The sequence below is a fragment of the Orcinus orca genome, chromosome 2 (genome assembly GCF_937001465.1).
Source record: "Orcinus orca chromosome 2, mOrcOrc1.1, whole genome shotgun sequence".
Taxonomy (NCBI): domain Eukaryota; kingdom Metazoa; phylum Chordata; class Mammalia; order Artiodactyla; family Delphinidae; genus Orcinus; species Orcinus orca.
Genome location: NC_064560.1, coordinates 60,450,853 through 60,463,424, shown reverse-complemented (window position 1 = coordinate 60,463,424; position 12,572 = coordinate 60,450,853). Strand labels below are relative to the sequence as shown.

At 44.3% G+C, this 12,572-nt stretch overlaps 1 protein-coding gene across 1 annotated transcript in view; it reads right to left on the bottom strand.

Moving 5' to 3' along the window:
* Positions 1 to 10,142: 10,142 nt before the first annotated feature.
* Positions 10,143 to 12,572, bottom strand: part of HOMER2 (homer scaffold protein 2) — a 93,047-nt gene continuing 90,617 nt past the window's right edge. Inside the window, exon 10 of the mRNA XM_033402938.2 lies at positions 10,143 to 11,280. The gene's annotated coding sequence lies outside the window, so the exon portion shown is untranslated. The remainder of the gene's footprint in view (positions 11,281 to 12,572) is intronic.

The window sequence follows — 12,572 nt, the reverse complement described above, 5'->3', positions numbered from 1 at the left end:
TCTTAACACAGCCATCCCTCCCTTGGCTGGGTTTAGCTGAAATCTTATTGGAAACATTAAACGGGACTTCCCTGGTGGCACAGCAGTTAAGAATCCGCCTGCCAACGCAGGGGACACGGGTTCGAGCCCTGGTCCAGGAAGATCCCACATGCCACGGAGCAACTAAGCCCGTGCATCACAACTACTGAGCCTGCGCTCTAGAGCCCACGAACCACAACTACTGAAGCCCGCGCACCCTAGGGCCTGCGTGCCACAATTACTGAGCCCGTGAGCTGCAACTACTGAAGCCCGCGCGCCTAGAGCCCGTGCTCTGCAACAAGACAAGCCACTGCAGTGAGAAGCCCGCGCACCGCAACGAACAGTAGCCCCTGCTCGCCTGAACTAGAGAAAGCCGTCGTGCAGCAACGAAGACCCAACTCAACCAAAAACAACAACAACAACAACAAAATCCCCAAAACGTTAAACGTTTATTTAAGCAACTACTAAGGGTGGGGGAAGAGTGTTGTCTCCCTCAGGCACTCATGCTGGAATCATTTCTCCTCCTTGCTTTGTGTTAAAATTAGGAAAGGGGAAGAGACCCATACAAGGCAGTCTCCTCATTTCTCAAATTGTCCAAAGCATCCCCACTAATGTCATCACCCTCACTCTTGCCATGGCAATCCTGGGTTACAAAGAACAAGATGAATCGACCCTCCTTTTCCAAAGAAAAGTTATAGACCCAAACCCTTCCTACTTAGAGTTTCTTCTTAGCTAACTCCAAGGGGCCTCAGCTGGCATAGCTGGGAGGGGTCTGGGTCCTTCAGCAGCTGCAGCCTAGACCTCCGTGCATGGCTGGAGATCCTTCAGTGTGGCCACTGCCAGGTCACCCGTGGCTCCGTCAGGTGTCCTACTTTCCCTGACCTGAAGTGCTGCAGACCCAGATCCAGCTCCTGTACACGAAGGTGCCTCACTCTGCTCCCGGGGCCCAGGCCTTGGTGCCCTGACCCGGCATTAGCCTCTGTTCCCACTGTTCCCTTTCCTTTTTGCAGGTTCCCGGTGCGTGTGTGTGGGGGGGCGGTGCTGCAGCACGGGGGACAGTCCCTGCTGGCTACTTGCCAGGCCTCAGTCGCAAATCCCAGAGGCAGGCCAAGTGGCAGCCTCCCAGGCCTCTTTCTCCACCATAGACAGGCCAAGCTCAGCACAAAAAAGTTTCTCTAGAAAGAATCTGGTATTTTTAAAAATGGCAACATCAGAGCTCTGCTGGACTTTCTTATGCTTATTATGCAATTTGGTATTTTTATTTTAATTCTTGTAATTTCAGTATTTTGAGACACCAGTGAGCTTACTCAGACTTGGATAATTCTCAGAATTTGCTTTCTAAGGCCTGCCAAAGATGAGAAGACTCAAAAAAAAAAAGATCCTTTTCCAGAGAGTTCTCCAATTGAAACCCCTCGCCCAACTGTCTAACGTGCACCCAAACTTCTCTGGAATCCCCTCTCCCTCATTTCTCCATTTCCCCCCTTCTTCCAGCCAAGGCTTAAGTCCAGACTCTGGCCTCAGGGGATCCAGAGCCGAGGGGAGGGTCAAGTATTGTCTGCTATCGTCCAGCTTCAAACCTGTGCAGTCCACCCGCTAAAGTGCCGTCAATCCATCCCCACCTCCCCCCTCGACGTCCCGCTCCACTCTCCAGCCTGCCCCTCAGAAACCTGGCTGCTGCCCCTCCGCCCCTTCCCCACCACAGGTTTTACTCCAGCAATACCAAGCAGGCTGCCCTCAAATGGCCCTGCTCTCCTAAGCCTCAGCGCCCGGGGCATCCCAGCCCTCTGCCACCCGTCCGGCAAATCCACACCCACTTCTCAGTCTCAACTCCATCGCGTCCTCCTCTCCAAAGTCTTCCCGGGCCCTCCCCCACTCTAGGACCACTGCCCCTTGTCCTGGACACCAGTCACAACGCCTCCCCCAACCCACAGCCCTGGCTACAAGGGCAGCCCACTTTGCCCACGTTTTAGAGCCTGAGTTGGGCCCTCTGGCTAAAGCTGATGCTAGGACAGCCAATCCATAAGTGGAAGCCTCCTCTGGCTTGTCCCGGAGTGAAAAACCATGAGCTGGGCTGACCAGACTGACTTACTCATTTGTGCATTCATTCCCTCTCCCGCATTTGAATTGGGGAATCAAGCAGGTAGTAGCAGGAGCCAGAATCAAGAGGTTTTTGATGAATGGCCACCCGTCATGTGAAACCATGTAGCCGAGTGAATTTTTACAGTAAGTCCCCTACATACGAACCTTCAAGTTGCAAACTTTCAAAGATGGGAACATGCGTTCGCAGGTCCAATCATGTAAGTTAGTTCACGCGTCTGGCGTACATTTTCATGCACATGCATCTACTACAAGTGGTTGTGCTTTTGTGTACTTTACCGTACAGTACTATTTTTGTGTGTGTGTATTTGTTTTTTATGTATTACTTGTGTGAAAAGTATTATAAACCCATTACAGTACAGTACAATATAGCCGATTGTGTTAGTTGGGTACCTAGGCTAACTTTGCCGGACTTAACGAACAAATTGGTCTTAGGAACGCACTCTCGGAACGGAACTCGTTTGCATGTCGGGGACTCACTGTACAGCAGAGTTTCTCAACTCTTAGATATGTAAACTCATGGGAGGAGCGTATCGGGTTTCTATTGCTGCCAGAACTAACTACCACAATTATAGGGGCTTAAAACAACACAAATTTATTATCTTACCGTTCCATAGGTCCGAAGTCCTACATGGGTCTCACGGGGCTAGTATCAAGGTGTCAATAAGGCTGTGTTCCTTTTTGAAGCTCTAGGGGAGAAGCTAGAAGCTTTTCCGGTTTCTAGAGGCTGCCTGCATTCCTTGACTTGTGGCCCCTTCATTGATCTTCAAAGCCAGCAACATGGTATCTCTTTGACTCTTCTTCCATCACCATCTCTTTCTGACCCCAGCCAGGAAAGGTCCTCTGCTTTTAAGAACTCATGTGATTAGATTGGGCCCCCCCCCAGATAATCCAGGAAACTCTCCCCATCTGAAGGTCCATCTGCAAGGTCCCTTCTCGCAGGTAAGGTAACACATTCATAGGTTCTGGGGATTAGGATGTGGACCTCTTGGGGAGCCATCATCTTGTTGTCTAGCACAAGGAGCTTCTAGAATGCATACTGCAAGGCCTGGCCTGCAAAAATGCTAATCCAGGAGGTTTTTCTGGGAAACCCAAGATAGCTCTGAAGCAGCTGGTCTGCAGACCATCCTTAGAAAAACACGAATATATACAAGTCAGACAGGAAATGAGGGGGCTGTGAAAGGGAAGAGTGAGGCAGGCATACTTAGAGTCATTGCAGGTTCCTTCCAAGACGAAAAGCCTTGGAGCTGGATGTCTCACAAAGTCTTCAGAGTGGCCCAGGGTCACCCCAGCTCTGGAGAAGCAGGATGTACCCTGACTCCTGTTCTTGAACACCTGTGAGAGCCCTGCTTGAGGGGAAGTCTCACAAATCCTCCCATCAGCTGAGTTCCATTTGCACCTGCAATGTATCACCTCACGGTTCCACTGGAACGCAATAGATTTGCGGAAAATATGTGTGTCTTTTCACCTTTGTGTTCCCAGGGCCTGGGGCATAAAGGTGCTCAAGAAATATTTGTTAAATGAATACACGAATTAATGATTTAAGAGCTGTACGTGCGTAGGGAGGGTGGGAGGGAGATGCAAGAGGAAGGAGATACGGGGACATATGTATATGTATAGCTGATTCACTTCGTTATAAAGCAGAAACTAACATACCATTATAAAGCAATTATACTCCAATAAAGATGTTAAAAAAAAAAAAGCTGTAAGTGTGAAAAGAGCTCTCTAAGAAGCATGAGAAGTCCCCTGGAGTGGCTGATTTTAATCTGGAGGGCCTAGGCCTTTGAGCTGGGTCTAAGAAGAGAAATGGGGTTGGAAACGGGAAAGGATTCCCGGCAGCGGGAAGAGCAAGAACTAGAGCACAGAGAGGATGCACCAGCAAGGCCTGGGCAGGACCAGGGAAGGCGGTTAGTGTGACCTCATGGGGGGAGGATGGAGAGAGGGGGCTAGAACCTGATGACTCAAGCTTTAGGAAGAGGCCTCTGGCAACTTTACCTAAAAGGCACCAGACGATGGAGGAGATCCTGGAGTGAGGGGATCAGGAACAGGATAGGGACTGTCTGGTGAGAGAAGCAGTGATGGAGTGAAGAGACTGGGATAACCAGAGGAAGAAGCATAATATGGTGACTCATTGTGCAGGTAGCAAGGGCAAGGACACAGATGGTGCCAACACCTGGAGGGGGGAGATGCCACGGTCAGGGATCAGGAGGTGGATAGGGGGCAGCACTGGACAGAGGGAAACTGACTCCAGGAGGCTGGGACAAGGCGGAGTGGGGAAGCCTTGGAACTGCCAGGGGAGAGTGTCACAGGAAGGTGGCCCAGGCCGGATCCTTGGAGACCCCGACACTACAGGGCAGGAGGAGGAGGGGAAGGAAAAGGAGTAGTCAGGAGCAAGACAAGAATTGGGAAGGAAAGCTTCATTCACGGGACGATTATTGCAAAAGAGCGAGGTCAACTTTCCCAAGTGCCCTGGAGAAGGGAAGCCTAGGACCCGATTGGTGTAAGGAGGCCCCTCTGGGAGGTGGTTGATGTGGGGATCTGGGCCAGAGCCCCGCCCCCCACAAGTGAGCTGCAAGGGCCTGCAAAGCAAGCGGGCATGGGTGCCCACAGAATCACTTCCGCTCACTAGCGTGCTCTCTTGTGCAAACACGCACTGGCCTATCTAGCAGTCCCTCTAAGTTAAATCACCCTCCACCCGAAACCTTTGCTGCCAGACATGGGATGGCTGCGTAGAGAGAGGGCCTCGGACAGCCTCATGGAGATTTCTGCAGCACAGGAACCTGTGAGGAATTCTTGTGACACAGCGGTAGTGGAGTGAGAGGGCAGGAACAGGGGACATCTCAACAGACATAGACCCCCTGACCCCCACCACCCTGGGAATATGCAAGCCCTCAGCCTTCGAAAACTCACGTCTGGAGAAAAGGGAGTCCTGGGATTGACTGAGATCCAACTGCATGAGCCTGGTAGAACGAGGGCCCAAAACAGAAACTTACTTGAATGAAGGGAAAATAGAGAAGGTGGTATATCTTTCACTCCTGAGCTGTGGGTTGAGATTCACACCTCCTCCACGTGTTTGGGAAAAGTTGGTTCGCTGCCGGGCACAGACTTTGCCATGAATAATCTGCTTGAATAGCTCTGGAAAAATCTTTTCCGGTAGAATGAGTCTCCGAGATTAGCTTTTCCCCCAACAGCCAGGAACATAAGCATATACCCTCTGCTGCCTTCTGCTAAGAAGGCCAGCCCTGCAGAAGAAAAGTGCCTCTTGGGTTAAGAAAAGCTTCAGTATTGACCCCATCGAGGCAGAAGGTGACCAGCTGGAGGGCAGGTGACCCCTAACCATACCAAGCACGGGGCTGCCCTGAAGTGGACACTGGAAATGTTGGCAAACCACCCCAAACCCTAATTCTGTTCCAAAGGCTTACGTGCCTTAACCCGCACTGCCTTCCTTGCTTTGACTCAGGAAGTCACCCTAGAGAACATCAACCTACCCTTGGGGAGATCCAGAGTTTCCAAAATATCTTAAGACACAAAGGGCTTCTGAAAGATTTTTGTTGACTTAAAAACAGACACAAACATTTTACTGAACTATGTATTTCTACATAAACAACTCTATTACAACAAAATCAGGTAAAATCCACAAAGGTAGACAAGTCTTTAAAGGAAAATATTTTTTCCCTTAAGTATAAAAAGATAATTTGCCAAATAACGTCATACGGAAACACATAAAGCAAGAACTGTTAGAAACACAAGAGAAATAGACAGAAATACAATAGTAGTCTGAACACACTTTTCTTAGTCTTTAACAAAACAGGTAAGCAAAAATTAAAGGTCCATAAGATTATAATTAATAAGGTCAAATTAATACATACAGATTTAATTTTGTTCCCTTCCAAGAATATATCTTCTTTTCCAGTTTCCTGGGAATACTGATTAAAATTAACAATTTATTAAGTCCCAAGAAAACATCAATAAAGTCCAAAATGCAGAAATTGTACAGGCCATACCCTCTTTGACAACACTTGTAACAAATGTTAATAACAACAACAAAAAGTATCAAACTATCTAGAAATGTAAAAGTTAATTTCAAATAACTCAAGTAAAAAAAAAGTCAAATATGAAATTACAAGTTATTTATAACTTAGAACACCATAGCTAAAAATTTAACAGAAATGGATAAAGAAATATTCAGAAGAAAAGTCATGTAGCCTTATGAGCGCTAGTAACTATATCTACTATTAAACAGGAAATAGTTAAAATGGCATTCAACTTGAGAAGGTGAAAAAATAATAAAATAAAGGAAATTAATAAGAACAAAAACAAACCAAAAAAAATCATAAAATGGTAAAACAGTAAATTAAGATTTAAAGTCCCAGAATAAGAAGGGAAAGCACAGACACAGAACATTATGAATGAGAAAAGAAAATACGACAGCTCCAGGCTAGCAAATTTGAAAATCTTAACAGAATCATTACTTTGGAAGTTTAAGTTGCCAAAAACTTACAGAAAGGGAAGAAAGTTTAAAGAGACTAATGAGCATGGAAAAACATTGAAAAAATTGTCAAAGAATTATTTCCTAAAAAGGCACTAGACTTAGACAGATTTATACATGTTATAAAAACTTCAAGGAGCAAAAAATTCTAAATATTATTTAAACTGTCCAAGGGCATAGAAAAAAAGAGATAGAGCTTCCCAAGTTCTTTTTTTTTTAAGAAGTTAACACAAACCCAACACCAATACCTGATAAAGACAGCAGAAAAAAAAATTACATAACTATCCACCTAAAATTTTGAAAAATTCCAAAATAATAAGAGCAAACCAAATCCAGAGTAATTTTCTTATTTTAAAGCTCTTACTATTATTATACAAGTAATATGAGAGCCATGTAGAAAAATCAGAAAATACAGATAAGAACAAAAAATAAAAGTCTACCATAAACCAACCCATCATAAATAACCACTGTTAACATTGAGTGGAGACATATATTGAAAGAATAATATACCATGACTAAATCAGATTTTTCTAGAAATGCAGACAGGGTCTGACATTAGCAAATCTATTTAAATGATTCATATTAAGTTATGATAAAGAAAAACCGGGCTTCCCTGGTGGCGCAGTGGTTGAGAGTCTGCCTGCCGATGCAGGGGACATGGGTTCGTGCCCCAATCCGGGAAGATCCCACAGGCCCGTGTACCGCAAAAAAAAAAAAAAAGAAAAACCATTTGATCATCTTGACAGATGTGAAAAAAAAAGGCATTTAATAAAATTCCAACAACCATTACTGATAAAACTTTCAGCAAACTAGAAAGAGGAGGGCGTAACTTTAATATATAAATTCAAATATTAAGAATATCTCATACTAAGAGTCAAATTTGTACTTTTGGAGGAACACTAGAGGTATTCTCACCAAGTAAAAAATATATATAAAGAAGAATGTACAATACCGGCACAATTTATATAGGTGTTATTTACCATTGTTCAAAAGTGCTGGTCAGTGTGATAAGGAAGTGAAATAAGATTATTAAAAATATGGAGGTAAAGTTATCATCACTACTCGGAACTATTAACTACATGAAAAAGGCAAAAGAATTAACAATAACAACAACAAAACTATTAAAACGAAAGGAAATTCAGTAATTGGCTAGCTACAAAATAAACAAATAACCAATTGCCAAGTTAAACAAACTAGTAAACCACCACAGAACTCCCTATGCAGAGTTAAGAAGAATGAGGTAGATTGATATGGTACCAACAGGAAGATGTCCAAGATCTATTGCCAAGTGAAAAATACAAGCAGCAGAAGGGTTCTATCATACGGTCAAAATGATAAAACATACTTTAGGAAAAGAAGATTTGAAGACTATGTGTTGACTGTTTATCTTGGGGGCAGAGGGATTTTAATTATGGGGGACTTTCAGTTTCCATATTATGTTTTTTCACAATGCTACCATTTACACAGCTTTTGTTTAATATTTTAAATTTAAAAAATCAATGGATTTAATTTTCATTAAAAAAAAAGTAGTCATGTACCTTTATACTAACAATAAGCAGTTGGAAAATATAATGGACAAAAGAGCTTATTTACCACAGTAACCACAACTACAAAAAATTACCTGTACTAGAAAAAACATACTGAGGAACATAATACTTTATAAATTTACTGAAATGAAAGGTTAAATATTATGAAGATGTTAATTGTCTTTATAGTTACCTATAAATTTTACACAATCCAATTTCCAATTCTTCTAAATGCTACAAAATGATCCCGAATTTCTTTTGGAACTGTCAATATACAAAAAGTACTAGGACATTTTTGAAGACGTTTAATTAATGGCGACATTTAGTCTAAATCTGAGATGATCAAACTATGTGGTACCAGTGCCAGAATGTACACAATAGAAAGTTCAGAAGTACGCTTAAAGAAATATAAGGATTGAGGGCTTCCCTGGTGGCGCAGTGGTTAAGAATCCTCCTGCCAATGCAGGGGACATGGGTTCAAGCCCTGGCCTGGGAAGATCCCACATGCCACAGAGCAACTAAGCCCGTGCGCCACAACTACTGAGCTTGTGCTCTAGAGCCCGTGAGCCACAACTACTGAGGCCCATGCGCCTAGAGCCCGTGCTCCACAACAAGAGAAGCCACTGCAATGAGAAGCCCGTGCACCGCAAGAAGAGTAGCCCCTGCTCGCCGCAACTAGAGAAAGCCTGCGTGCAGCAACGCAGCCAAAAATAAATAAAATAAATAATTTTTTAAAAAAAGAAAGAAAAGAAAATGCTTTCTAAAAAAAAAAAAAAAAGAGGGGCTTCCCTAGTGGCGCAGTGGTTGAGAGTCCGCCTGCCGATGCAGGGGACATGGGTTCGTGCCCTGGTCTGGGAAGATCCCACATGCCGCAGAGCGGCTGGGCCCGTGAGCCATGGCCGCTGAGCCATGGCCACTGAGCCTGCGCGTCCGGAGCCTGTGCTCCGCAACGGGAAAGGCCACAACAGTTAGAGGCCCACGTACTGCAAAAAAAAAAAAAAAAAGAAATATAAGGATTGGATATATACTGAAAATGGGATTTTGTATCAGTAGAGAGAGGATAGATTTCCCAGTAAGTGATGTTGGGGTAATTTAAAAAATAAATTCCACATGGATCATAGATTTAATTGCTTAAACAAAACAATAAAAGTACAAGAATAAAATACCGGTGAAAATTCATACAACCTTGGAATCAGAATTCCAAAGATCTTCAAAAGCATGACAGCAAAGGCAGCAACCATAAAGGAAAAGATAGATTAGACTAAAAAAAATTTTTTTTCAATCTAAGCCATATATTGAGCTTTTTTAAAAATAAATGATTTATTTATTTCTGGCTGTGTTGGGTCTTCATTGCTGTGTGCGGGCTTTCTCTAGTTGCAGTGAGCAGGGGTTACTCTTCCTTGTAGTGTGTAGGCTTCTCATTGTGGTGGCTTCTCTTGTTGTGGAGCACGGGCTCTAGGTGTGCGGGCTTCAGTAGTTGTGGCACACAGGCTCAGTAGTTGTGGCGCACAGGCTTAGCTGCCCCACAGCACGTGGGATCTTCCCAGACCAGGGCTGGAATCTGTGTCCCCTGCATTGGCAGGCGGATTCTTAACCACTGCGCCACCAGGGAAGCCCCAAATACATGCAACTTTTAAAAAATAATATTTATAGGGAAAAAAAAACTTCTTAGAAATCAATGAGACACACAAACACCTTGTGAGAAAATTGGCCAGAGAAGACGAATAGGTAAATGACAAAAGAATATAGTCTAATAAATATGTTGGTTAGGAGGGTCACACTGTCATCAAAAAAATGCATATCAAAACTAGCCCCCCCAGTCCCCATGGGAACACCACTGTGAAAGAGGGGAATCGGACATTCTCACACATTGCTGGTGAGAGCATAATTTGGTATCATCTTTCTGGAAGGCAATTTGAGGCAAGATATATTAAAAGTCCCCAACATGTGCGTACCTTTTTGTTAGTCAGGATATGTTATGCTGCAGTAACAAAATAACCCTGACATCCCAATAGTGTAACACTTAAAGTTTATTCTTTCTTCACAGTACAAATCCACACAAGTGGGGAGGGGGGTGTCATGACGGGAGAAGGGGAGCTCTCCACACAGTCACTCAGGGACCCAGGCTGACAAAGGCTCCAGCTGACATAGGCTCCAGCACTGGGACATCACCACCTCTGGGGCAAGGCAACAGAAAGACTGGAGACCTGCATGGGGGCATCTCACAGTCTCAGCCTGGACGTTGCACATGTCACTTCTGCTCACACTTTATTGGCCAGCATTAGCACCAGGACCCTGAGTGACTATAGGGGCTGGTAAGTGGCATCTCCTGTGTGCCCAGGAGGGAGAGGAGGAGACGGAGCAGTGCTTGTAGCACCCATTACACTTTTGAGCCAGCAAGTCCAATTTTAGCAAGTTATCCTAAGTAAATATTCTGAAACGTACATGAAGGTGTTAGAAGAAAGGATTTCCGTCATATCCTTGAGTACAACAGTATAAAACTGGAAACAAGTACCCAAGGTACAACATACACAGATGTTAAAAATGATGCTGTTACATATTTACTGACATAGAAATATATTTACAATATAGTGTTAAAAGGGAAAAAAGCAAGTTATAAAACAGTATATGTATAATATGATTGTATCTCATGAAAAAAGTAATAAAACTGCTATAGATGCATAGAAAAGAAGTCTGAAAAGATATATACCAAAATGTTAACAGTGGTTATAATCAGATGGTGTAATAACAGGTGATTTTTTTCATTTCTTCTTAGAAAAGTATATATTATTTATGTACCAAAAAGGCATTTGAAAAGGGAAAAGAAACAAAAAAACAGTATTCTTGGGAGAGTCCATTTATCCACCTCATGCTAATCGTTAAATTCTTACCTTTGATGCAAGAAGTGCCTAACTGTCTGTCACACCATAAGACATTGCTACAACAATTTATTTAAAGTCAGGATTTTATATTAAAAGTGGTCCATAGGGTAAGAACAGTGACACATTCCCCACAGCTGCATATCATTGGACCTGTCAGTCATCCGCCAAAATGTCCCACAGTCTGGACTCCACCGTGGTTTCTCTGGGCTCCTGGCAGGTGCACCCGGGGTCTGTGTGGCCTGGGGGTGGGGGCACTCTTCACAAGGCTCTGCATTCGTCAAAGAGAGTAGGGCACTGTACAATTCTGCTCAAAACAAAAGACCCACAAGCTCTTCTCAAAGACGGATTCCAGAACATATAACATCACCGCCAGGGTTATTAAAGACTCCTCTTAGCTATACATATATTTTTTAATTGAAAACCCTTCCTTGTCGTTTCTCCTGCTTCCCCCTGCTGCTTCCTCCCCCAATACACATACACACACACACACACACACACACACACACACACACACACTCACACACACTCCAAAAGTTCACTAGACCATATCATCTGGCTGCCAAAGTCTTACCATAATCACCTTCTTCCTGGCTGGTGTTTAACGAGGAACTGGAAAAACCCATATTCTTGAGATAGGTGTATGAAAAAGACACGTAAAACAACACACATTTCTATACAGGATTCTCTCTCCATGCCGTCACCCCCACCATCCCAAGAATATATATTTATTTGGGGGAAACTATGTATGCAGAAATTGGAATTCTTTTAAACCATGCATGTCATTTAAGAATATGTATGGATGTTGATTTGCAGACTTCTAGTTTAAATCACCAGTGCTTCAAAATCCAGTGATCTTTCGCGTGAATAAAAGAACCCATAGCTTTTAGATGGACACATGGCACAAAGAGCCACTTTCAGCAATGAGCGGAATGCAGCGGCCGGCTCTGTCTTAAAGGGAAACCTCTGTCAAGCGCCTCTGCTAAGTCCCATCCCGGCTGCCTGCCTTCTAAGGGCACAGCTGGCCACACCTGACGTCCCTGGCACTCCCTGCGGTTGGCTTTGGCTCTCACCCAAAGTTGCCCCCGATTTCTATTGAAAAGCAGTCTTGCCTATAGAAAAGGAGTCCTTTTACAACAGGCCGATCGTGACGCCTCTGAGTAGCACTATATCCCACACCCTTTATTTGATGTCTTATGTCCAATGTAGTAAATACTGGCCAGGCATTAGCCAACCACCGTCCAGGCTGTGCCCGTGGGCCGCCCAAATCTAGAGATGTCTATGATGAGACTGCAGGATGGAGACCAACTACCCGCTGTGGACATTCCTCCCGGGGCCCGTCAGGTGCCACTCAACCTGCTCTAACCACTGGCTGGTCTGTTCCCTCCCCAGTGCTGGCTCCTGTCTGGGAAGGGGCTGGGCAGTGATGGGCAATCCCCCCACACCCCACCTGCCCCGCCATCACTCTGTTTACTGCTCTGCCATTTGGGGGCCTCCTGCTTGTTTTGAACAAACTGCTTTGCCTCCACAAAAGCCATCAACAAAGAACTCAAAATGTGTCTC